The 22,849-nt window shown below is 44.3% G+C and overlaps 13 non-coding genes across 13 annotated transcripts; all 13 read left to right on the forward strand.

Moving 5' to 3' along the window:
- The first annotated feature begins 1,014 nt into the window (after window positions 1-1,014).
- LOC141236588 (U2 spliceosomal RNA) lies at window positions 1,015-1,205 on the forward strand. The gene has a single exon (XR_012302241.1). It is a non-coding gene; the product is annotated as a U2 spliceosomal RNA (small nuclear RNA).
- Window positions 1,206-2,320: 1,115 nt separating this feature from the next.
- Window positions 2,321-2,511, forward strand: LOC141236589 (U2 spliceosomal RNA). The gene has a single exon (XR_012302242.1). It is a non-coding gene; the product is annotated as a U2 spliceosomal RNA (small nuclear RNA).
- Window positions 2,512-3,626: 1,115 nt separating this feature from the next.
- LOC141236692 (U2 spliceosomal RNA) lies at window positions 3,627-3,816 on the forward strand. Its single transcript, XR_012302342.1, has one exon. It is a non-coding gene; the product is annotated as a U2 spliceosomal RNA (small nuclear RNA).
- A 1,115-nt stretch (window positions 3,817-4,931) lies between these two features.
- On the forward strand, window positions 4,932-5,122 carry LOC141236662 (U2 spliceosomal RNA). The gene has a single exon (XR_012302313.1). It is a non-coding gene; the product is annotated as a U2 spliceosomal RNA (small nuclear RNA).
- Window positions 5,123-6,237: 1,115 nt separating this feature from the next.
- Window positions 6,238-6,428, forward strand: LOC141236626 (U2 spliceosomal RNA). Its single transcript, XR_012302278.1, has one exon. It is a non-coding gene; the product is annotated as a U2 spliceosomal RNA (small nuclear RNA).
- Window positions 6,429-7,543: 1,115 nt separating this feature from the next.
- Window positions 7,544-7,733, forward strand: LOC141236697 (U2 spliceosomal RNA). Its single transcript, XR_012302347.1, has one exon. It is a non-coding gene; the product is annotated as a U2 spliceosomal RNA (small nuclear RNA).
- Window positions 7,734-8,848: 1,115 nt separating this feature from the next.
- On the forward strand, window positions 8,849-9,039 carry LOC141236590 (U2 spliceosomal RNA). The gene has a single exon (XR_012302243.1). It is a non-coding gene; the product is annotated as a U2 spliceosomal RNA (small nuclear RNA).
- A 1,115-nt stretch (window positions 9,040-10,154) lies between these two features.
- Window positions 10,155-10,345, forward strand: LOC141236591 (U2 spliceosomal RNA). Its single transcript, XR_012302244.1, has one exon. It is a non-coding gene; the product is annotated as a U2 spliceosomal RNA (small nuclear RNA).
- Window positions 10,346-11,460: 1,115 nt separating this feature from the next.
- LOC141236693 (U2 spliceosomal RNA) lies at window positions 11,461-11,650 on the forward strand. The gene has a single exon (XR_012302343.1). It is a non-coding gene; the product is annotated as a U2 spliceosomal RNA (small nuclear RNA).
- Window positions 11,651-12,765: 1,115 nt separating this feature from the next.
- LOC141236592 (U2 spliceosomal RNA) lies at window positions 12,766-12,956 on the forward strand. Its single transcript, XR_012302245.1, has one exon. It is a non-coding gene; the product is annotated as a U2 spliceosomal RNA (small nuclear RNA).
- A 1,118-nt stretch (window positions 12,957-14,074) lies between these two features.
- On the forward strand, window positions 14,075-14,265 carry LOC141236593 (U2 spliceosomal RNA). The gene has a single exon (XR_012302246.1). It is a non-coding gene; the product is annotated as a U2 spliceosomal RNA (small nuclear RNA).
- A 1,112-nt stretch (window positions 14,266-15,377) lies between these two features.
- LOC141236645 (U2 spliceosomal RNA) lies at window positions 15,378-15,568 on the forward strand. The gene has a single exon (XR_012302297.1). It is a non-coding gene; the product is annotated as a U2 spliceosomal RNA (small nuclear RNA).
- Window positions 15,569-16,680: 1,112 nt separating this feature from the next.
- Window positions 16,681-16,871, forward strand: LOC141236594 (U2 spliceosomal RNA). Its single transcript, XR_012302247.1, has one exon. It is a non-coding gene; the product is annotated as a U2 spliceosomal RNA (small nuclear RNA).
- Window positions 16,872-22,849: the final 5,978 nt, after the last annotated feature.

A 22,849-nucleotide genomic window follows, 5' to 3' on the forward strand; every position in this document is an offset into this window, starting at 1 on the left:
CTTCTCCTCATTGGATTTTTCATGTTCAAAGTTGCAGAAGCCAGATTACAAGGTCATTTTGGTTCAACTTCAGCAACTGTGCATTGCATTGCCATGTAATGTGATGCAATGCTATCTTTCTAGCTCTCCCTTTTTACTTCCTTTTGGATAAACAGACATATTAGGCAAGCATTTTGGAGCTTTCACCTAAATAACTACAGGTGGTGAGATAAGCTGCACAATATAATTGACCTTTCAGTATATTGTTGCACACACACCATCTATTTAGCAAATGCCCTTGTTATCAACAGCAGCCTTTTAAACTCACCTGAGCTAACAGGTATGTGCGCTGGTTACTCTGCTGCGCTTAAAATTTCTTTTTTGGTTTGCTACAATGCCTTTTCTGAAACGTTGTCTCCTTCTGCTGGAACACTGACTTCTTTCACTTAATGCCTGCAGACTATAAAAGAGAACCCAACCCAAAAAGTTTGGTTGATTAGTCTGTGGCATTCTGTTAAACTGTTGCTTATGGCGGTCTCTGTGAGCTTCTCAGCGACATTCAGCCAGCCAGGTATCCTGCCTGCAGTAGATGGAATGTGGCAATGGAACGCTGGCTGCGCGTGTCATAATAGGCTCTGAGCCTTTATATACCTGTGCACAGCAGCAGCCACCTTCAGTCTGCTGCTGGACAGCCAGCAGCAGCAGCAGCAGGAGAGGTATGTAATCAGGAGCCCTCCTGCTAAGGGTAGACAGCTGCTCGTTCCACCCCACCCCCCGCCTTAATTGGTTCTCCTCCCTTCCAACGGTGTTGAGGCGGGTGGGAACAGCAGGGGGTGAAGGTGCTGTGTTTAAAGAGGTGGAGTTATGCAGATCTAAAACGCGTGGATTGCAGCAGCAGCAAGCCGAAAAGTGCAGGCATGTAAGGGATCTAGAGGTTGACAACATGTCTTCTTAACGGGAGTCCAGGAGCTCATCTCCACAAATGGACTTTTCAGGATCCTTGGGTGGCTCCGTAGTTTGAAACCAATTCTGGTTATCGCTTCTCGGCCTTTTGGCTAAGATCAAGTGTAGTATCTGTTCTTATCAGTTTAATATCTGATACGTCCCCTATCTGGGGACCATATATTAAATGGATTTTTAGAACAGGGAGATGGAAAAAGAGCTTGCTCTGTCCACTCCACGCATTGACCTGGTATTGCAGTATCTCCAGGACCGGTGCACCCCTTCTTTAATGCAGTTTCTAAAATCAGAAAGAATTGAATTCAATGTTTTTTGTTCATTTTGCTTGTTTGTCGGATTTTGGGATGGACTCTTTGGCTTTGCTTTTCTTCTCCTCATTGGATTTTTCATGTTCAAAGTTGCAGAAGCCAGATTACAAGGTCATTTTGGTTCAACTTGAGCAACTGTGCATTGCATTGCCATGTAATGTGATGCAATGCTATCTTTCTAGCTCTCCCTTTTTACTTCCTTTTGGATAAACAGACATATTAGGCAAGCATTTTGGAGCTTTCACCTAAATAACTACAGGTGGTGAGATAAGCTGCACAATATAATTGACCTTTCAGTATATTGTTGCACACACACCATCTATTTAGCAAATGCCCTTGTTATCAACAGCAGCCTTTTAAACTCACCTGAGCTAACAGGTATGTGCGCTGGTTACTCTGCTGCGCTTAAAATTTCTTTTTTGGTTTGCTACAATGCCTTTTCTGAAACGTTGTCTCCTTCTGCTGGAACACTGACTTCTTTCATTTAATGCCTGCAGACTATAAAAGAGAACCCAACCCAAAAAGTTTGGTTGATTAGTCTGTGGCATTCTGTTAAACTGTTGCTTATGGCGGTCTCTGTGAGCTTCTCAGTGACATTCAGCCAGCCAGGTATCCTGCCTGCAGTAGATGGAATGTGGCAATGGAACGCTGGCTGCGCGTGTCATAATAGGCTCTGAGCCTTTATATACCTGTGCACAGCAGCAGCCACCTTCAGTCTGCTGCTGGACAGCCAGCAGCAGCAGCAGCAGGAGAGGTATGTAATCAGGAGCCCTCCTGCTAAGGGTAGACAGCTGCTCGTTCCACCCCACCCCCCGCCTTAATTGGTTCTCCTCCCTTCCAACGGTGTTGAGGCGGGTGGGAACAGCAGGGGGTGAAGGTGCTGTGTTTAAAGAGGTGGAGTTATGCAGATCTAAAACGCGTGGATTGCAGCAGCAGCAAGCCGAAAAGTGCAGGCATGTAAGGGATCTAGAGGTTGACAACATGTCTTCTTAACGGGAGTCCAGGAGCTCATCTCCACAAATGGACTTTTCAGGATCCTTGGGTGGCTCCGTAGTTTGAAACCAATTCTGGTTATCGCTTCTCGGCCTTTTGGCTAAGATCAAGTGTAGTATCTGTTCTTATCAGTTTAATATCTGATACGTCCCCTATCTGGGGACCATATATTAAATGGATTTTTAGAACAGGGAGATGGAAAAAGAGCTTGCTCTGTCCACTCCACGCATTGACCTGGTATTGCAGTATCTCCAGGACCGGTGCACCCCTTCTTTAATGCAGTTTCTAAAATCAGAAAGAATTGAATTCAATGTTTTTTGTTCATTTTGCTTGTTTGTCGGATTTTGGGATGGACTCTTTGGCTTTGCTTTTCTTCTCCTCATTGGATTTTTCATGTTCAAAGTTGCAGAAGCCAGATTACAAGGTCATTTTGGTTCAACTTCAGCAACTGTGCATTGCATTGCCATGTAATGTGATGCAATGCTATCTTTCTAGCTCTCCCTTTTTACTTCCTTTTGGATAAACAGACATATTAGGCAAGCATTTTGGAGCTTTCACCTAAATAACTACAGGTGGTGAGATAAGCTGCACAATATAATTGACCTTTCAGTATATTGTTGCACACACACCATCTATTTAGCAAATGCCCTTGTTATCAACAGCAGCCTTTTAAACTCACCTGAGCTAACAGGTATGTGCGCTGGTTACTCTGCTGCGCTTAAAATTTCTTTTTTGGTTTGCTACAATGCCTTTTCTGAAACGTTGTCTCCTTCTGCTGGAACACTGACTTCTTTCATTTAATGCCTGCAGACTATAAAAGAGAACCCAACCCAAAAAGTTTGGTTGATTAGTCTGTGGCATTCTGTTAAACTGTTGCTTATGGCGGTCTCTGTGAGCTTCTCAGCGACATTCAGCCAGCCAGGTATCCTGCCTGCAGTAGATGGAATGTGGCAATGGAACGCTGGCTGCGCGTGTCATAATAGGCTCTGAGCCTTTATATACCTGTGCACAGCAGCAGCCACCTTCAGTCTGCTGCTGGACAGCCAGCAGCAGCAGCAGCAGGAGAGGTATGTAATCAGGAGCCCTCCTGCTAAGGGTAGACAGCTGCTCGTTCCACCCCACCCCCCGCCTTAATTGGTTCTCCTCCCTTCCAACGGTGTTGAGGCGGGTGGGAACAGCAGGGGGTGAAGGTGCTGTGTTTAAAGAGGTGGAGTTATGCAGATCTAAAACGCGTGGATTGCAGCAGCAGCAAGCCGAAAAGTGCAGGCATGTAAGGGATCTAGAGGTTGACAACATGTCTTCTTAACGGGAGTCCAGGAGCTCATCTCCACAAATGGACTTTTCAGGATCCTTGGGTGGCTCCGTAGTTTGAAACCAATTCTGGTTATCGCTTCTCGGCCTTTTGGCTAAGATCAAGTGTAGTATCTGTTCTTATCAGTTTAATATCTGATACGTCCCCTATCTGGGACCATATATTAAATGGATTTTTAGAACAGGGAGATGGAAAAAGAGCTTGCTCTGTCCACTCCACGCATTGACCTGGTATTGCAGTATCTCCAGGACCGGTGCACCCCTTCTTTAATGCAGTTTCTAAAATCAGAAAGAATTGAATTCAATGTTTTTTGTTCATTTTGCTTGTTTGTCGGATTTTGGGATGGACTCTTTGGCTTTGCTTTTCTTCTCCTCATTGGATTTTTCATGTTCAAAGTTGCAGAAGCCAGATTACAAGCTCATTTTGGTTCAACTTCAGCAACTGTGCATTGCATTGCCATGTAATGTGATGCAATGCTATCTTTCTAGCTCTCCCTTTTTACTTCCTTTTGGATAAACAGACATATTAGGCAAGCATTTTGGAGCTTTCACCTAAATAACTACAGGTGGTGAGATAAGCTGCACAATATAATTGACCTTTCAGTATATTGTTGCACACACACCATCTATTTAGCAAATGCCCTTGTTATCAACAGCAGCCTTTTAAACTCACCTGAGCTAACAGGTATGTGCGCTGGTTACTCTGCTGCGCTTAAAATTTCTTTTTTGGTTTGCTACAATGCCTTTTCTGAAACGTTGTCTCCTTCTGCTGGAACACTGACTTCTTTCATTTAATGCCTGCAGACTATAAAAGAGAACCCAACCCAAAAAGTTTGGTTGATTAGTCTGTGGCATTCTGTTAAACTGTTGCTTATGGCGGTCTCTGTGAGCTTCTCAGCGACATTCAGCCAGCCAGGTATCCTGCCTGCAGTAGATGGAATGTGGCAATGGAACGCTGGCTGCGCGTGTCATAATAGGCTCTGAGCCTTTATATACCTGTGCACAGCAGCAGCCACCTTCAGTCTGCTGCTGGACAGCCAGCAGCAGCAGCAGCAGGAGAGGTATGTAATCAGGAGCCCTCCTGCTAAGGGTAGACAGCTGCTCGTTCCACCCCACCCCCCGCCTTAATTGGTTCTCCTCCCTTCCAACGGTGTTGAGGCGGGTGGGAACAGCAGGGGGTGAAGGTGCTGTGTTTAAAGAGGTGGAGTTATGCAGATCTAAAACGCGTGGATTGCAGCAGCAGCAAGCCGAAAAGTGCAGGCATGTAAGGGATCTAGAGGTTGACAACATGTCTTCTTAACGGGAGTCCAGGAGCTCATCTCCACAAATGGACTTTTCAGGATCCTTGGGTGGCTCCGTAGTTTGAAACCAATTCTGGTTATCGCTTCTCGGCCTTTTGGCTAAGATCAAGTGTAGTATCTGTTTTTATCAGTTTAATATCTGATACGTCCCCTATCTGGGGACCATATATTAAATGGATTTTTAGAACAGGGAGATGGAAAAAGAGCTTGCTCTGTCCACTCCACGCATTGACCTGGTATTGCAGTATCTCCAGGACCGGTGCACCCCTTCTTTAATGCAGTTTCTAAAATCAGAAAGAATTGAATTCAATGTTTTTTGTTCATTTTGCTTGTTTGTCGGATTTTGGGATGGACTCTTTGGCTTTGCTTTTCTTCTCCTCATTGGATTTTTCATGTTCAAAGTTGCAGAAGCCAGATTACAAGCTCATTTTGGTTCAACTTCAGCAACTGTGCATTGCATTGCCATGTAATGTGATGCAATGCTATCTTTCTAGCTCTCCCTTTTTACTTCCTTTTGGATAAACAGACATATTAGGCAAGCATTTTGGAGCTTTCACCTAAATAACTACAGGTGGTGAGATAAGCTGCACAATATAATTGACCTTTCAGTATATTGTTGCACACACACCATCTATTTAGCAAATGCCCTTGTTATCAACAGCAGCCTTTTAAACTCACCTGAGCTAACAGGTATGTGCGCTGGTTACTCTGCTGCGCTTAAAATTTCTTTTTTGGTTTGCTACAATGCCTTTTCTGAAACGTTGTCTCCTTCTGCTGGAACACTGACTTCTTTCATTTAATGCCTGCAGACTACAAAAGAGAACCCAACCCAAAAAGTTTGGTTGTTTAGTCTGTGGCATTCTGTTAAACTGTTGCTTATGGCGGTCTCTGTGAGCTTCTCAGCGACATTCAGCCAGCCAGGTATCCTGCCTGCAGTAGATGGAATGTGGCAATGGAACGCTGGCTGCGCGTGTCATAATAGGCTCTGAGCCTTTATATACCTGTGCACAGCAGCAGCCACCTTCAGTCTGCTGCTGGACAGCCAGCAGCAGCAGCAGCAGGAGAGGTATGTAATCAGGAGCCCTCCTGCTAAGGGTAGACAGCTGCTCGTTCCACCCCACCCCCCGCCTTAATTGGTTCTCCTCCCTTCCAACGGTGTTGAGGCGGGTGGGAACAGCAGGGGGTGAAGGTGCTGTGTTTAAAGAGGTGGAGTTATGCAGATCTAAAACGCGTGGATTTCAGCAGCAGCAAGCCGAAAAGTGCAGGCATGTAAGGGATCTAGAGGTTGACAACATGTCTTCTTAACGGGAGTCCAGGAGCTCATCTCCACAAATGGACTTTTCAGGATCCTTGGGTGGCTCCGTAGTTTGAAACCAATTCTGGTTATCGCTTCTCGGCCTTTTGGCTAAGATCAAGTGTAGTATCTGTTCTTATCAGTTTAATATCTGATACGTCCCCTATCTGGGGACCATATATTAAATGGATTTTTAGAACAGGGAGATGGAAAAAGAGCTTGCTCTGTCCACTCCACGCATTGACCTGGTATTGCAGTATCTCCAGGACTGGTGCACCCCTTCTTTAATGCAGTTTCTAAAATCAGAAAGAATTGAATTCAATGTTTTTTGTTCATTTTGCTTGTTTGTCGGATTTTGGGATGGACTCTTTGGCTTTGCTTTTCTTCTCCTCATTGGATTTTTCATGTTCAAAGTTGCAGAAGCCAGATTACAAGGTCATTTTGGTTCAACTTCAGCAACTGTGCATTGCATTGCCATGTAATGTGATGCAATGCTATCTTTCTAGCTCTCCCTTTTTACTTCCTTTTGGATAAACAGACATATTAGGCAAGCATTTTGGAGCTTTCACCTAAATAACTACAGGTGGTGAGATAAGCTGCACAATATAATTGACCTTTCAGTATATTGTTGCACACACACCATCTATTTAGCAAATGCCCTTGTTATCAACAGCAGCCTTTTAAACTCACCTGAGCTAACAGGTATGTGCGCTGGTTACTCTGCTGCGCTTAAAATTTCTTTTTTGGTTTGCTACAATGCCTTTTCTGAAACGTTGTCTCCTTCTGCTGGAACACTGACTTCTTTCATTTAATGCCTGCAGACTATAAAAGAGAACCCAACCCAAAAAGTTTGGTTGATTAGTCTGTGGCATTCTGTTAAACTGTTGCTTATGGCGGTCTCTGTGAGCTTCTCAGCGACATTCAGCCAGCCAGGTATCCTGCCTGCAGTAGATGGAATGTGGCAATGGAACGCTGGCTGCGCGTGTCATAAAAGGCTCTGAGCCTTTATATACCTGTGCACAGCAGCAGCCACCTTCAGTCTGCTGCTGGACAGCCAGCAGCAGCAGCAGCAGGAGAGGTATGTAATCAGGAGCCCTCCTGCTAAGGGTAGACAGCTGCTCGTTCCACCCCACCCCCCGCCTTAATTGGTTCTCCTCCCTTCCAACGGTGTTGAGGCGGGTGGGAACAGCAGGGGGTGAAGGTGCTGTGTTTAAAGAGGTGGAGTTATGCAGATCTAAAACGCGTGGATTGCAGCAGCAGCAAGCCGAAAAGTGCAGGCATGTAAGGGATCTAGAGGTTGACAACATGTCTTCTTAAAGGGAGTCCAGGAGCTCATCTCCACAAATGGACTTTTCAGGATCCTTGGGTGGCTCCGTAGTTTGAAACCAATTCTGGTTATCGCTTCTCGGCCTTTTGGCTAAGATCAAGTGTAGTATCTGTTCTTATCAGTTTAATATCTGATACGTCCCCTATCTGGGACCATATATTAAATGGATTTTTAGAACAGGGAGATGGAAAAAGAGCTTGCTCTGTCCACTCCACGCATTGACCTGGTATTGCAGTATCTCCAGGACTGGTGCACCCCTTCTTTAATGCAGTTTCTAAAATCAGAAAGAATTGAATTCAATGTTTTTTGTTCATTTTGCTTGTTTGTCGGATTTTGGGATGGACTCTTTGGCTTTGCTTTTCTTCTCCTCATTGGATTTTTCATGTTCAAAGTTGCAGAAGCCAGATTACAAGCTCATTTTGGTTCAACTTCAGCAACTGTGCATTGCATTGCCATGTAATGTGATGCAATGCTATCTTTCTAGCTCTCCCTTTTTACTTCCTTTTGGATAAACAGACATATTAGGCAAGCATTTTGGAGCTTTCACCTAAATAACTACAGGTGGTGAGATAAGCTGCACAATATAATTGACCTTTCAGTATATTGTTGCACACACACCATCTATTTAGCAAATGCCCTTGTTATCAACAGCAGCCTTTTAAACTCACCTGAGCTAACAGGTATGTGCGCTGGTTACTCTGCTGCGCTTAAAATTTCTTTTTTGGTTTGCTACAATGCCTTTTCTGAAACGTTGTCTCCTTCTGCTGGAACACTGACTTCTTTCATTTAATGCCTGCAGACTATAAAAGAGAACCCAACCCAAAAAGTTTGGTTGATTAGTCTGTGGCATTCTGTTAAACTGTTGCTTATGGCGGTCTCTGTGAGCTTCTCAGCGACATTCAGCCAGCCAGGTATCCTGCCTGCAGTAGATGGAATGTGGCAATGGAACGCTGGCTGCGCGTGTCATAATAGGCTCTGAGCCTTTATATACCTGTGCACAGCAGCAGCCACCTTCAGTCTGCTGCTGGACAGCCAGCAGCAGCAGCAGCAGGAGAGGTATGTAATCAGGAGCCCTCCTGCTAAGGGTAGACAGCTGCTCGTTCCACCCCACCCCCCGCCTTAATTGGTTCTCCTCCCTTCCAACGGTGTTGAGGCGGGTGGGAACAGCAGGGGGTGAAGGTGCTGTGTTTAAAGAGGTGGAGTTATGCAGATCTAAAACGCGTGGATTGCAGCAGCAGCAAGCCGAAAAGTGCAGGCATGTAAGGGATCTAGAGGTTGACAACATGTCTTCTTAACGGGAGTCCAGGAGCTCATCTCCACAAATGGACTTTTCAGGATCCTTGGGTGGCTCCGTAGTTTGAAACCAATTCTGGTTATCGCTTCTCGGCCTTTTGGCTAAGATCAAGTGTAGTATCTGTTCTTATCAGTTTAATATCTGATACGTCCCCTATCTGGGGACCATATATTAAATGGATTTTTAGAACAGGGAGATGGAAAAAGAGCTTGCTCTGTCCACTCCACGCATTGACCTGGTATTGCAGTATCTCCAGGACCGGTGCACCCCTTCTTTAATGCAGTTTCTAAAATCAGAAAGAATTGAATTCAATGTTTTTTGTTCATTTTGCTTGTTTGTCGGATTTTGGGATGGACTCTTTGGCTTTGCTTTTCTTCTCCTCATTGGATTTTTCATGTTCAAAGTTGCAGAAGCCAGATTACAAGCTCATTTTGGTTCAACTTCAGCAACTGTGCATTGCATTGCCATGTAATGTGATGCAATGCTATCTTTCTAGCTCTCCCTTTTTACTTCCTTTTGGATAAACAGACATATTAGGCAAGCATTTTGGAGCTTTCACCTAAATAACTACAGGTGGTGAGATAAGCTGCACAATATAATTGACCTTTCAGTATATTGTTGCACACACACCATCTATTTAGCAAATGCCCTTGTTATCAACAGCAGCCTTTTAAACTCACCTGAGCTAACAGGTATGTGCGCTGGTTACTCTGCTGCGCTTAAAATTTCTTTTTTGGTTTGCTACAATGCCTTTTCTGAAACGTTGTCTCCTTCTGCTGGAACACTGACTTCTTTCATTTAATGCCTGCAGACTACAAAAGAGAACCCAACCCAAAAAGTTTGGTTGTTTAGTCTGTGGCATTCTGTTAAACTGTTGCTTATGGCGGTCTCTGTGAGCTTCTCAGCGACATTCAGCCAGCCAGGTATCCTGCCTGCAGTAGATGGAATGTGGCAATGGAACGCTGGCTGCGCGTGTCATAATAGGCTCTGAGCCTTTATATACCTGTGCACAGCAGCAGCCACCTTCAGTCTGCTGCTGGACAGCCAGCAGCAGCAGCAGCAGGAGAGGTATGTAATCAGGAGCCCTCCTGCTAAGGGTAGACAGCTGCTCGTTCCACCCCACCCCCCGCCTTAATTGGTTCTCCTCCCTTCCAACGGTGTTGAGGCGGGTGGGAACAGCAGGGGGTGAAGGTGCTGTGTTTAAAGAGGTGGAGTTATGCAGATCTAAAACGCGTGGATTGCAGCAGCAGCAAGCCGAAAAGTGCAGGCATGTAAGGGATCTAGAGGTTGACAACATGTCTTCTTAACGGGAGTCCAGGAGCTCATCTCCACAAATGGACTTTTCAGGATCCTTGGGTGGCTCCGTAGTTTGAAACCAATTCTGGTTATCGCTTCTCGGCCTTTTGGCTAAGATCAAGTGTAGTATCTGTTCTTATCAGTTTAATATCTGATACGTCCCCTATCTGGGGACCATATATTAAATGGATTTTTAGAACAGGGAGATGGAAAAAGAGCTTGCTCTGTCCACTCCACGCATTGACCTGGTATTGCAGTATCTCCAGGACCGGTGCACCCCTTCTTTAATGCAGTTTCTAAAATCAGAAAGAATTGAATTCAATGTTTTTTGTTCATTTTGCTTGTTTGTCGGATTTTGGGATGGACTCTTTGGCTTTGCTTTTCTTCTCCTCATTGGATTTTTCATGTTCAAAGTTGCAGAAGCCAGATTACAAGGTCATTTTGGTTCAACTTCAGCAACTGTGCATTGCATTGCCATGTAATGTGATGCAATGCTATCTTTCTAGCTCTCCCTTTTTACTTCCTTTTGGATAAACAGACATATTAGGCAAGCATTTTGGAGCTTTCACCTAAATAACTACAGGTGGTGAGATAAGCTGCACAATATAATTGACCTTTCAGTATATTGTTGCACACACACCATCTATTTAGCAAATGCCCTTGTTATCAACAGCAGCCTTTTAAACTCACCTGAGCTAACAGGTATGTGCGCTGGTTACTCTGCTGCGCTTAAAATTTCTTTTTTGGTTTGCTACAATGCCTTTTCTGAAACGTTGTCTCCTTCTGCTGGAACACTGACTTCTTTCATTTAATGCCTGCAGACTATAAAAGAGAACCCAACCCAAAAAGTTTGGTTGATTAGTCTGTGGCATTCTGTTAAACTGTTGCTTATGGCGGTCTCTGTGAGCTTCTCAGCGACATTCAGCCAGCCAGGTATCCTGCCTGCAGTAGATGGAATGTGGCAATGGAACGCTGGCTGCGCGCGTCATAATAGGCTCTGAGCCTTTATATACCTGTGCACAGCAGCAGCCACCTTCAGTCTGCTGCTGGACAGCCAGCAGCAGCAGCAGCAGGAGAGGTATGTAATCAGGAGCCCTCCTGCTAAGGGTAGACAGCTGCTCGTTCCACCCCACCCCCCGCCTTAATTGGTTCTCCTCCCTTCCAACGGTGTTGAGGCGGGTGGGAACAGCAGGGGGTGAAGGTGCTGTGTTTAAAAAGGTGGAGTTATGCAGATCTAAAACGCGTGGATTGCAGCAGCAGCAAGCCGAAAAGTGCAGGCATGTAAGGGATCTAGAGGTTGACAACATGTCTTCTTAACGGGAGTCCAGGAGCTCATCTCCACAAATGGACTTTTCAGGATCCTTGGGTGGCTCCGTAGTTTGAAACCAATTCTGGTTATCGCTTCTCGGCCTTTTGGCTAAGATCAAGTGTAGTATCTGTTCTTATCAGTTTAATATCTGATACGTCCCCTATCTGGGACCATATATTAAATGGATTTTTAGAACAGGGAGATGGAAAAAGAGCTTGCTCTGTCCACTCCACGCATTGACCTGGTATTGCAGTATCTCCAGGACCGGTGCACCCCTTCTTTAATGCAGTTTCTAAAATCAGAAAGAATTGAATTCAATGTTTTTTGTTCATTTTGCTTGTTTGTCGGATTTTGGGATGGACTCTTTGGCTTTGCTTTTCTTCTCCTCATTGGATTTTTCATGTTCAAAGTTGCAGAAGCCAGATTACAAGCTCATTTTGGTTCAACTTCAGCAACTGTGCATTGCATTGCCATGTAATGTGATGCAATGCTATCTTTCTAGCTCTCCCTTTTTACTTCCTTTTGGATAAACAGACATATTAGGCAAGCATTTTGGAGCTTTCACGTAAATAACTACAGGTGGTGAGATAAGCTGCACAATATAATTGACCTTTCAGTATATTGTTGCACACACACCATCTATTTAGCAAATGCCCTTGTTATCAACAGCAGCCTTTTAAACTCACCTGAGCTAACAGGTATGTGCGCTGGTTACTCTGCTGCGCTTAAAATTTCTTTTTTGGTTTGCTACAATGCCTTTTCTGAAACGTTGTCTCCTTCTGCTGGAACACTGACTTCTTTCATTTAATGCCTGCAGACTATAAAAGAGAACCCAACCCAAAAAGTTTGGTTGATTAGTCTGTGGCATTCTGTTAAACTGTTGCTTATGGCGGTCTCTGTGAGCTTCTCAGCGACATTCAGCCAGCCAGGTATCCTGCCTGCAGTAGATGGAATGTGGCAATGGAACGCTGGCTGCGCGTGTCATAATAGGCTCTGAGCCTTTATATACCTGTGCACAGCAGCAGCCACCTTCAGTCTGCTGCTGGACAGCCAGCAGCAGCAGCAGCAGGAGAGGTATGTAATCAGGAGCCCTCCTGCTAAGGGTAGACAGCTGCTCGTTCCACCCCACCCCCCGCCTTAATTGGTTCTCCTCCCTTCCAACGGTGTTGAGGCGGGTGGGAACAGCAGGGGGTGAAGGTGCTGTGTTTAAAGAGGTGGAGTTATGCAGATCTAAAACGCGTGGATTGCAGCAGCAGCAAGCCGAAAAGTGCAGGCATGTAAGGGATCTAGAGGTTGACAACATGTCTTCTTAACGGGAGTCCAGGAGCTCATCTCCACAAATGGACTTTTCAGGATCCTTGGGTGGCTCCGTAGTTTGAAACCAATTCTGGTTATCGCTTCTCGGCCTTTTGGCTAAGATCAAGTGTAGTATCTGTTCTTATCAGTTTAATATCTGATACGTCCCCTATCTGGGGACCATATATTAAATGGATTTTTAGAACAGGGAGATGGAAAAAGAGCTTGCTCTGTCCACTCCACGCATTGACCTGGTATTGCAGTATCTCCAGGACCGGTGCACCCCTTCTTTAATGCAGTTTCTAAAATCAGAAAGAATTGAATTCAATGTTTTTTGTTCATTTTGCTTGTTTGTCGGATTTTGGGATGGACTCTTTGGCTTTGCTTTTCTTCTCCTCATTGGATTTTTCATGTTCAAAGTTGCAGAAGCCAGATTACAAGCTCATTTTGGTTCAACTTCAGCAACTGTGCATTGCATTGCCATGTAATGTGATGCAATGCTATCTTTCTAGCTCTCCCTTTTTACTTCCTTTTGGATAAACAGACATATTAGGCAAGCATTTTGGAGCTTTCACCTAAATAACTACAGGTGGTGAGATAAGCTGCACAATATAATTGACCTTTCAGTATATTGTTGCACACACACCATCTATTTAGCAAATGCCCTTGTTATCAACAGCAGCCTTTTAAACTCACCTGAGCTAACAGGTATGTGCGCTGGTTACTCTGCTGCGCTTAAAATTTCTTTTTTGGTTTGCTACAATGCCTTTTCTGAAACGTTGTCTCCTTCTGCTGGAACACTGACTTCTTTCATTTAATGCCTGCAGACTACAAAAGAGAACCCAACCCAAAAAGTTTGGTTGTTTAGTCTGTGGCATTCTGTTAAACTGTTGCTTATGGCGGTCTCTGTGAGCTTCTCAGCGACATTCAGCCAGCCAGGTATCCTGCCTGCAGTAGATGGAATGTGGCAATGGAACGCTGGCTGCGCGTATCATAATAGGCTCTGAGCCTTTATATACCTGTGCACAGCAGCAGCCACCTTCAGTCTGCTGCTGGACAGCCAGCAGCAGCAGCAGCAGCAGGAGAGGTATGTAATCAGGAGCCCTCCTGCTAAGGGTAGACAGCTGCTCGTTCCACCCCACCCCCCGCCTTAATTGGTTCTCCTCCCTTCCAACGGTGTTGAGGCGGGTGGGACCAGCAGGGGGTGAAGGTGCTGTGTTTAAAGAGGTGGAGTTATGCAGATCTAAAACGCGTGGATTGCAGCAGCAGCAAGCCGAAAAGTGCAGGCATGTAAGGGATCTAGAGGTTGACAACATGTCTTCTTAACGGGAGTCCAGGAGCTCATCTCCACAAATGGACTTTTCAGGATCCTTGGGTGGCTCCGTAGTTTGAAACCAATTCTGGTTATCGCTTCTCGGCCTTTTGGCTAAGATCAAGTGTAGTATCTGTTCTTATCAGTTTAATATCTGATACGTCCCCTATCTGGGGACCATATATTAAATGGATTTTTAGAACAGGGAGATGGAAAAAGAGCTTGCTCTGTCCACTCCACGCATTGACCTGGTATTGCAGTATCTCCAGGACCGGTGCACCCCTTCTTTAATGCAGTTTCTAAAATCAGAAAGAATTGAATTCAATGTTTTTTGTTCATTTTGCTTGTTTGTCGGATTTTGGGATGGACTCTTTGGCTTTGCTTTTCTTCTCCTCATTGGATTTTTCATGTTCAAAGTAGCAGAAGCCAGATTACAAGCTCATTTTGGTTCAACTTCAGCAACTGTGCATTTCATTGCCATGTAATGTGATGCAATGCTATCTTTCTAGCTCTCCCTTTTTACTTCCTTTTGGATAAACAGACATATTAGGCAAGCATTTTGGAGCTTTCACCTAAATAACTACAGGTGGTGAGATAAGCTGCACAATATAATTGACCTTTCAGTATATTGTTGCACACACACCATCTATTTAGCAAATGCCCTTGTTATCAACAGCAGCGTTTTAAACTCACCTGAGCTAACAGGTATGTGCGCTGGTTACTCTGCTGCGCTTAAAATTTCTTTTTTGGTTTGCTACAATGCCTTTTCTGAAACGTTGTCTCCTTCTGCTGGAACACTGACTACTTTCATTTAATGCCTGCAGACTATAAAAGAGAACCCAACCCAAAAAGTTTGGTTGATTAGTCTGTGGCATTCTGTTAAACTGTTGCTTATGGCGGTCTCTGTGAGCTTCTCAGCGACATTCAGCCAGCCAGGTATCCTGCCTGCAGTAGATGGAATGTGGCAATGGAACGCTGGCTGCGCGTGTCATAATAGGCTCTGAGCCTTTATATACCTGTGCACAGCAGCAGCCACCTTCAGTCTGCTGCTGGACAGCCAGCAGCAGCAGCAGGAGAGGTATGTAATCAGGAGCCCTCCTGCTAAGGGTAGACAGCTGCTCGTTCCACCCCACCCCCCGCCTTAATTGGTTCTCCTCCCTTCCAACGGTGTTGAGGCGGGTGGGAACAGCAGGGGGTGAAGGTGCTGTGTTTAAAGAGGTGGAGTTATGCAGATCTAAAACGCGTGGATTGCAGCAGCAGCAAGCCGAAAAGTGCAGGCATGTAAGGGATCTAGAGGTTGACAACATGTCTTCTTAACGGGAGTCCAGGAGCTCATCTCCACAAATGGACTTTTCAGGATCCTTGGGTGGCTCCGTAGTTTGAAACCAATTCTGGTTATCGCTTCTCGGCCTTTTGGCTAAGATCAAGTGTAGTATCTGTTCTTATCAGTTTAATATCTGATACGTCCCCTATCTGGGGACCATATATTAAATGGATTTTTAGAACAGGGAGATGGAAAAAGAGCTTGCTCTGTCCACTCCACGCATTGACCTGGTATTGCTGTATCTCCAGGACCGGTGCACCCCTTCTTTAATGCAGTTTCTAAAATCAGAAAGAATTGAATTCAATGTTTTTTGTTCATTTTGCTTGTTTGTCGGATTTTGGGATGGACTCTTTGGCTTTGCTTTTCTTCTCCTCATTGGATTTTTCATGTTCAAAGTTGCAGAAGCCAGATTACAAGCTCATTTTGGTTCAACTTCAGCAACCGTGCATTGCATTGCCATGTAATGTGATGCAATGCTATCTTTCTAGCTCTCCCTTTTTACTTCCTTTTGGATAAACAGACATATTAGGCAAGCATGTTGGAGCTTTCACCTAAATAACTACAGGTGGTGAGATAAGCTGCACAATATAATTGACCTTTCAGTATATTGTTGCACACACACCATCTATTTAGCAAATGCCCTTGTTATCAACAGCAGCCTTTTAAACTCACCTGAGCTAACAGGTATGTGCGCTGGTTACTCTGCTGCGCTTAAAATTTCTTTTTTGGTTTGCTACAATGCCTTTTCTGAAACGTTGTCTCCTTCTGCTGGAACACTGACTTCTTTCATTTAATGCCTGCAGACTATAAAAGAGAACCCAACCCAAAAAGTTTGGTTGATTAGTCTGTGGCATTCTGTTAAACTGTTGCTTATGGCGGTCTCTGTGAGCTTCTCAGCGACATTCAGCTAGCCAGGTATCCTGCCTGCAGTAGATGGAATGTGGTAATGGAACGCTGGCTGCGCGTGTCATAATAGGCTCTGAGCCTTTATATACCTGTGCACAGCAGCAGCCACCTTCAGTCTGCTGCTGGACAGCCAGCAGCAGCAGCAGGAGAGGTATGTAATCAGGAGCCCTCCTGCTAAGGGTAGACAGCTGCTCGTTCCACCCCACCCCCCGCCTTAATTGGTTCTCCTCCCTTCCAACGGTGTTGAGGCGGGTGGGAACAGCAGGGGGTGAAGGTGCTGTGTTTAAAGAGGTGGAGTTATGCAGATCTAAAACGCGTGGATTGCAGCAGCAGCAAGCCGAAAAGTGCAGGCATGTAAGGGATCTAGAGGTTGACAACATGTCTTCTTAACGGGAGTCCAGGAGCTCATCTCCACAAATGGACTTTTCAGGATCCTTGGGTGGCTCCGTAGTTTGAAACCAATTCTGGTTATCGCTTCTCGGCCTTTTGGCTAAGATCAAGTGTAGTATCTGTTCTTATCAGTTTAATATCTGATACGTCCCCTATCTGGGGACCATATATTAAATGGATTTTTAGAACAGGGAGATGGAAAAAGAGCTTGCTCTGTCCACTCCACGCATTGACCTGGTATTGCAGTATCTCCAGGACCGGTGCACCCCTTCTTTAATGCAGTTTCTAAAATCAGAAAGAATTGAATTCAATGTTTTTTGTTCATTTTGCTTGTTTGTCGGATTTTGGGATGGACTCTTTGGCTTTGCTTTTCTTCTCCTCATTGGATTTTTCATGTTCAAAGTTGCAGAAGCCAGATTACAAGCTCATTTTGGTTCAACTTCAGCAACTGTGCATTGCATTGCCATGTAATGTGATGCAATGCTATCTTTCTAGCTCTCCCTTTTTACTTCCTTTTGGATAAACAGACATATTAGGCAAGCATTTTGGAGCTTTCACCTAAATAACTACAGGTGGTGAGATAAGCTGCACAATATAATTGACCTTTCAGTATATTGTTGCACACACACCATCTATTTAGCAAATGCCCTTGTTATCAACAGCAGCCTTTTAAACTCACCTGAGCTAACAGGTATGTGCGCTGGTTACTCTGCTGCGCTTAAAATTTCTTTTTTGGTTTGCTACAATGCCTTTTCTGAAACGTTGTCTCCTTCTGCTGGAACACTGACTTCTTTCATTTAATGCCTGCAGACTATAAAAGAGAACCCAACCCAAAAAGTTTGGTTGATTAGTCTGTGGCATTCTGTTAAACTGTTGCTTATGGCGGTCTCTGTGAGCTTCTCAGCGACATTCAGCCAGCCAGGTATCCTGCCTGCAGTAGATGGAATGTGGCAATGGAACGCTGGCTGTGCGTGTCATAATAGGCTCTGAGCCTTTATATACCTGTGCACAGCAGCAGCCACCTTCAGTCTGCTGCTGGACAGCCAGCAGCAGCAGCAGCAGGAGAGGTATGTAATCAGGAGCCCTCCTGCTAAGGGTAGACAGCTGCTCGTTCCACCCCACCCCCCGCCTTAATTGGTTCTCCTCCCTTCCAACGGTGTTGAGGCAGGTGGGAACAGCAGGGGGTGAAGGTGCTGTGTTTAAAGAGGTGGAGTTATGCAGATCTAAAACGCGTGGATTGCAGCAGCAGCAAGCCGAAAAGTGCAGGCATGTAAGGGATCTAGAGGTTGACAACATGTCTTCTTAACGGGAGTCCAGGAGCTCATCTCCACAAATGGACTTTTCAGGATCCTTGGGTGGCTCCGTAGTTTGAAACCAATTCTGGTTATCGCTTCTCGGCCTTTTGGCAAGATCAGTGGTGGTTTTCTGCTGCTGGTGTTGTTTGGAGGGCAGGTGTGACTGGGGTTCCCCCTTGTGGGGCCCTAGTGTGCGATTGAGCGGCGATTGTGTTTATCTGCTGTAAAAATGGTGGAGAAAACACGTGGATTAGAGGACTCGGTCCGTCTGAAGGTGGCTGCAGGTCATGAAGGAGAAATCGGTTTGGACCAAGTTTGCGTTGATGTCTTGAAGAACATTAATGGCTTGAAGGTAACGGATGTATTGGCACTGCAGGATTTTCAGAAAGAAGGAATTTATGATATCACTTTTGTTTCTTTGAGTATTTGCCAGAGAGTCTACATGGAGTTGGTACGAATGAAGGAAGAAAAGGAATTGAAATGCCTAGAGTTTATTGCACTGGAACCTCTGTTCCAGCAGACATATAAGTATGTGGTTGTGCACATGTATAACCCTAAAGTTCCGGATGAGACTGTTTCCAATTTTTTAGCTCGGTATTGTAGTGAGGTTAAATTTTTGGGAAGAATGAAGAACAAATACAATTATCTAAATGGCAAGAGGAGATATGTTGTAAAACTGAGACCGGATGATAGAGCTATTGGGGGTGCCAAGAGCATTCCTGCACAGTTTTCTATCGGAGGAGAAAGGGGATTTTGTTTTTATAATGGACAGATGGAATATTGTAGGAAGTGTCATGAGTTTGGACATGTTCAGAAAGATTGTCCAGTGCAAGGTGATGTTTGTAGAGGTTGTGGGAAATCTGGGCATGTTGCAAGTGGTTGCCCAATGAATAAGGTGTGTGATTTGTGTGGACATGCAGATCACCTTGCAAGGAAATGTAGATTGTGGGCTCAGATTCCTAGGTCACAGGTGGACGCTGAAGAGAGGCAGAAGAAGACTCGGCAGGAAAGTGGGGAGGAGGGCGAAGGCTCAGACTCAGAGGGGGAAAGCCAAAAACAAGATGGTGGTAGGGGAAGAGACCATGCGGTGCCCAAGATGGAGGAAAAGGGACGGAGCCAGAAGAAAGTTGGTTTGAGGGAGGGGCTGGAAGTAATAAACAAAGTAGCTGATGTGCATGGCCCGGGTGATGGGATGGATTTGTCTAATATGGCGGAGTCAGTGAATCCTGTTTTGGGAAGAGATGGGGGTGAGGAAATGGAGGTTTTGGAGGAGGAGGATTCTGATTCGGATGGAACTATAACCCCTCAGCAGCGTGATAGGGTTAACAGTGATTGGAGTGAAAATGAGGAGGAAGATGATGGCAAGGAGGAGAGTTATGCCTCCGTGATTAAAAGAAGTAAGGTGGAGGGGTGTTGGTCTGGGGGGCAGGAAGATCCAGTCTCCCTAAGACCAGGTTATTCTAACAGGGACTCGAGTTCTGAGTCGCCTGATATACGTAGAAAAGTGGGTGGCAGGAGTGGGTTTTCTCCTGGTTCATGATGGATCGGGTATGGTGGAGATTTTTTCCTGTTGTTATGATGGCGTTGTGTGTTGCTTCTCTGAATGTACGAGGGATTGGTTCTGCTTGTAGGAGAGCAGGGATACTGGAGTACATTGAGAGTGTGAATGCAGATATTGTCTGTCTGCAGGAATGTGTAATTAAATCTGCCCCGCATGAGAGTGAGTGGAATAAGGGGCAATCTTTTTGGTCCCCATGCTCAGAAAACAGGAATGAAGGGGTGGGCATTTTACTGTGTAATTCCAGTCTAAAGGTTTTAGAGTTTAAAGTAATCATACCTGGGAGATGTTTGTTTTTATTAGTGGATTTTTTAGGTCAGCGGGTACGGGTTTTTAATGTTTATGCCCCTGCTGATAAACAAGCAAGAGTTGGGTTTTTGGAGTCTCTAAAGTTGTTTTTACCAGGCAGAGACTTCACTATAGTGGCTGGAGATTTTAATTGTGTCAGATCCGCAAAAGATCGTAAGAGCTCTACGGAAGGTAGGACTGATGTTACGTCTAATATTTTAAATCAGATTGTGCAGGATTTACGCTACACGGATGCTGGTCTGATGGTTGGGCCAAGTGATAAGTTCACATACATATCAGATAGTGGACGTAGTGTTTCCCGAATTGACTATGTTTTTATGTCTGAAGGGATTAAGGTGGCCAAGTGCAACCACGTGATGACGACTTTTTCTGACCACAAGATGATAGTGGTAGATCTGTGTATAGCTGAGTCCCTGGCTTTTGGAAAGGGACTCTGGAAGCTGAACGTAAGCCTGCTGGAAGAGGAGAGTGTTAAGGTTGATTTTAATAAAGTGTTTTTGTCTTGTGTGTCTGAACAGCACCTTTTTAAAGATTTGCTAGAGTGGTGGGACTGGGCTAAGGAGAAATTTGCATGTTATTTTAAAGGGGTGTGTTTTAGGAGAGCGAAAGCCAAAAGGGATCATGATGCTGCTGTTATTTCAAAATTGGAAGTACTCCATAAGTTTAAGAGAGCGGGGATGGAGGTGGATAAAGAGATTGCAGATTTGAAGGATGAACTGAAGAAGATACTTATTGAAAAAGGGAAGACTATTATGTTTAAGGCAAAAATAAAGCACATGGAGGAAAATGAGCAATGTTCGAGATACTTTTTTAAAAAATGTTTTAAACCTAAAGGGGTTTTTAAGTCTGTTTTTTCTCCTGCAGGGGAGGTATCTGGGGATGAGATGATTGGCAGTATTCTTTCCTTTTATGAAACACTCTTCTCTAACGATAGTAGAGCCAGTGATGCGGAAATTAATGATTATTGCAAAGTATTAACTAATAATATTCCTGAGGAGAAAATTGGGTTTTTAAGTGAGGAGGTTGGGAAAGATGAAATTAGACGGGCAGTGGATGGCTTGGCGAAAGGCAAGACGCCAGGCTGTGATGGTCTTCCTGCTGAATTTTATGTTAGATTTTGGGATATTATAGGTGTGGAGTTTTCCCGGGTGGTGCAATATGGTTTTACTCATGGGATTTTATCGGTTTCTATGCGTAGGGGGATTGTTACGCTGATTCATAAGAAAGGGGACATGAGGGATATTAAAAATTGGAGGCCCATAACATTGTTAAACAGTGATTACAAAATTATTTCTAAAATTGTGGCTGGTAGACTGGCAGATGTGATAGGTGATATGGTGGGGGAGTATCAGGCATGTGCAGTGCCTGGTAGGAAAATTTCAGATAATTTGCTGCTTCTAAGAGACTTAATTTATCAGGCTAATTTGAATAAGAATGCTCTTTTGTTACAGTCGGTGGACCTGGAGAAAGCCTTTGATAAAATATCACATAGATTTTTGTTCTCTGCTTTAAGTCACCTTGGTGTTCCGGATAAATTATTGATGGTCATTAAGAGTTTTTATTGTGGGGTCAGTAGCCAGATTTTAGTTAATGGGCATGTGAGTTCCAGTTTTAATATTTTATCGGGAGTTAGGCAGGGTTGTCCCCTGTCACCAATTCTTTTTATCTGTGTGGTGGAGGCCCTTTTAAAAAGTGTGCAAGTTGACAAGTGTGTGGCTGGTGTTTTTATTCCTGGGGGATCCGGGGGTCCAGTCAAGTCTTTAAGTTATATGGATGATATTGTTTTTACTTGTGGTTCACAGGCGGATCTCAATAGAGTGAATTTGCATGTAAGGATTTTTTGTTGTGTGGCTGGTATGGCGGTGAATTGGGGAAAGTGCCAACTTTGTAACTTTGGGAGGCAGGTTGAGGTTAACGTGGCAGGAGTGGAGAGTAGGGAGGAAATTGAGGTTCTTGGTGTCATCTTTGAGAAGGAACTGAAAGGGAAAAGCAGCCTGAAGATTCTAGAAGACAAAATGGATCAGAAGTTGAACTTTTGGAAACTAAGGAACCTGTCGCTGAGAGGGAAAGTGCTGGTAATCAAGTCTGTGATTCTCCCGCTTCTGCTGTACACTGCTTTGATTTTCCCACCTGCTGTGCTTTGGACAAAGAGAGTGACAAGGAAACTGTTTGTGTTTTTTTGGGGATCCAAAATGGAGAAACTAAGAAGAGGAATGGTTATGTGTTCTGTGGAAAATGGGGGTTGTGATTTTCCTAACATTGACTTATTTTTAAGAATGCATTATTTTTTGAACATTTATAAATTATCCCAGTGCAATAACAGGACTGCGGACATGTGCAAATATTTAGCAGGACGGCTTTTCCAGAAATGGAGCTGGTGTGAGAAGGATTTAAGAAAACCAGTTTCGTTTGTGATACCGTTTTTTTATGTGGTGCTTAGGTCCTTCTATGATCAAAATGGGATAAGCTCCATGGTTAGACCGGACAAAAAACTGATTGTCTCAGGTATTAAGAAGAAGGAGATGTTATGTGATGTGCCGTTTTGTAATAATGCACAGTCTGGACAGGTGTGGAAGCTTTTTTTCCTGCGTGGAATCAGCAACAGACAGAAGGATGTAAACTGGATGGCGTTGCATGGATGCTTGCCAACAAGGGCTTTTTTGAATGACCGGGGGATAAAGGTTCAAGAACTATGTCCTAGGGAAGGTTGCAATAAGGTGGAAACAATACAGCATATTTTTTGGGACTGTTTTTTTGCTAAAAAAGTTTTTACCTTGTTGTCACGTATGTTTGTTGCTTTAGTTGGTTTTCATTGTTTCGATTTTGAAAGGATTTTAATAGGTCAAGATTTTAAGTACTCGCAAAGGAAGCGGGCAAGCTGGATTATTTTTGTCATATATAAAGAGGTTTTATGGGACGTTCGGAATTTGGTGATTTTTAAAAAGATTGTTTTTTCCCCCATGGAATGCAGAAAGATTTTTCTTGCCAGACTGTTTTATGCCTATTTATTGGATAAAAAGAAGTATGGTGAGACAGCAGCAGAAGCACTCTGGAACTTTTCACATTGGACTTCTTACAGTAAGTAAC

The sequence above is a fragment of the Phyllobates terribilis genome, unplaced genomic scaffold (assembly GCF_046119375.1).
Source record: "Phyllobates terribilis strain yellow unplaced genomic scaffold, ASM4611937v1 Scaffold_710__1_contigs__length_769263, whole genome shotgun sequence".
Classification (NCBI taxonomy): Eukaryota; Metazoa; Chordata; class Amphibia; order Anura; family Dendrobatidae; genus Phyllobates; species Phyllobates terribilis.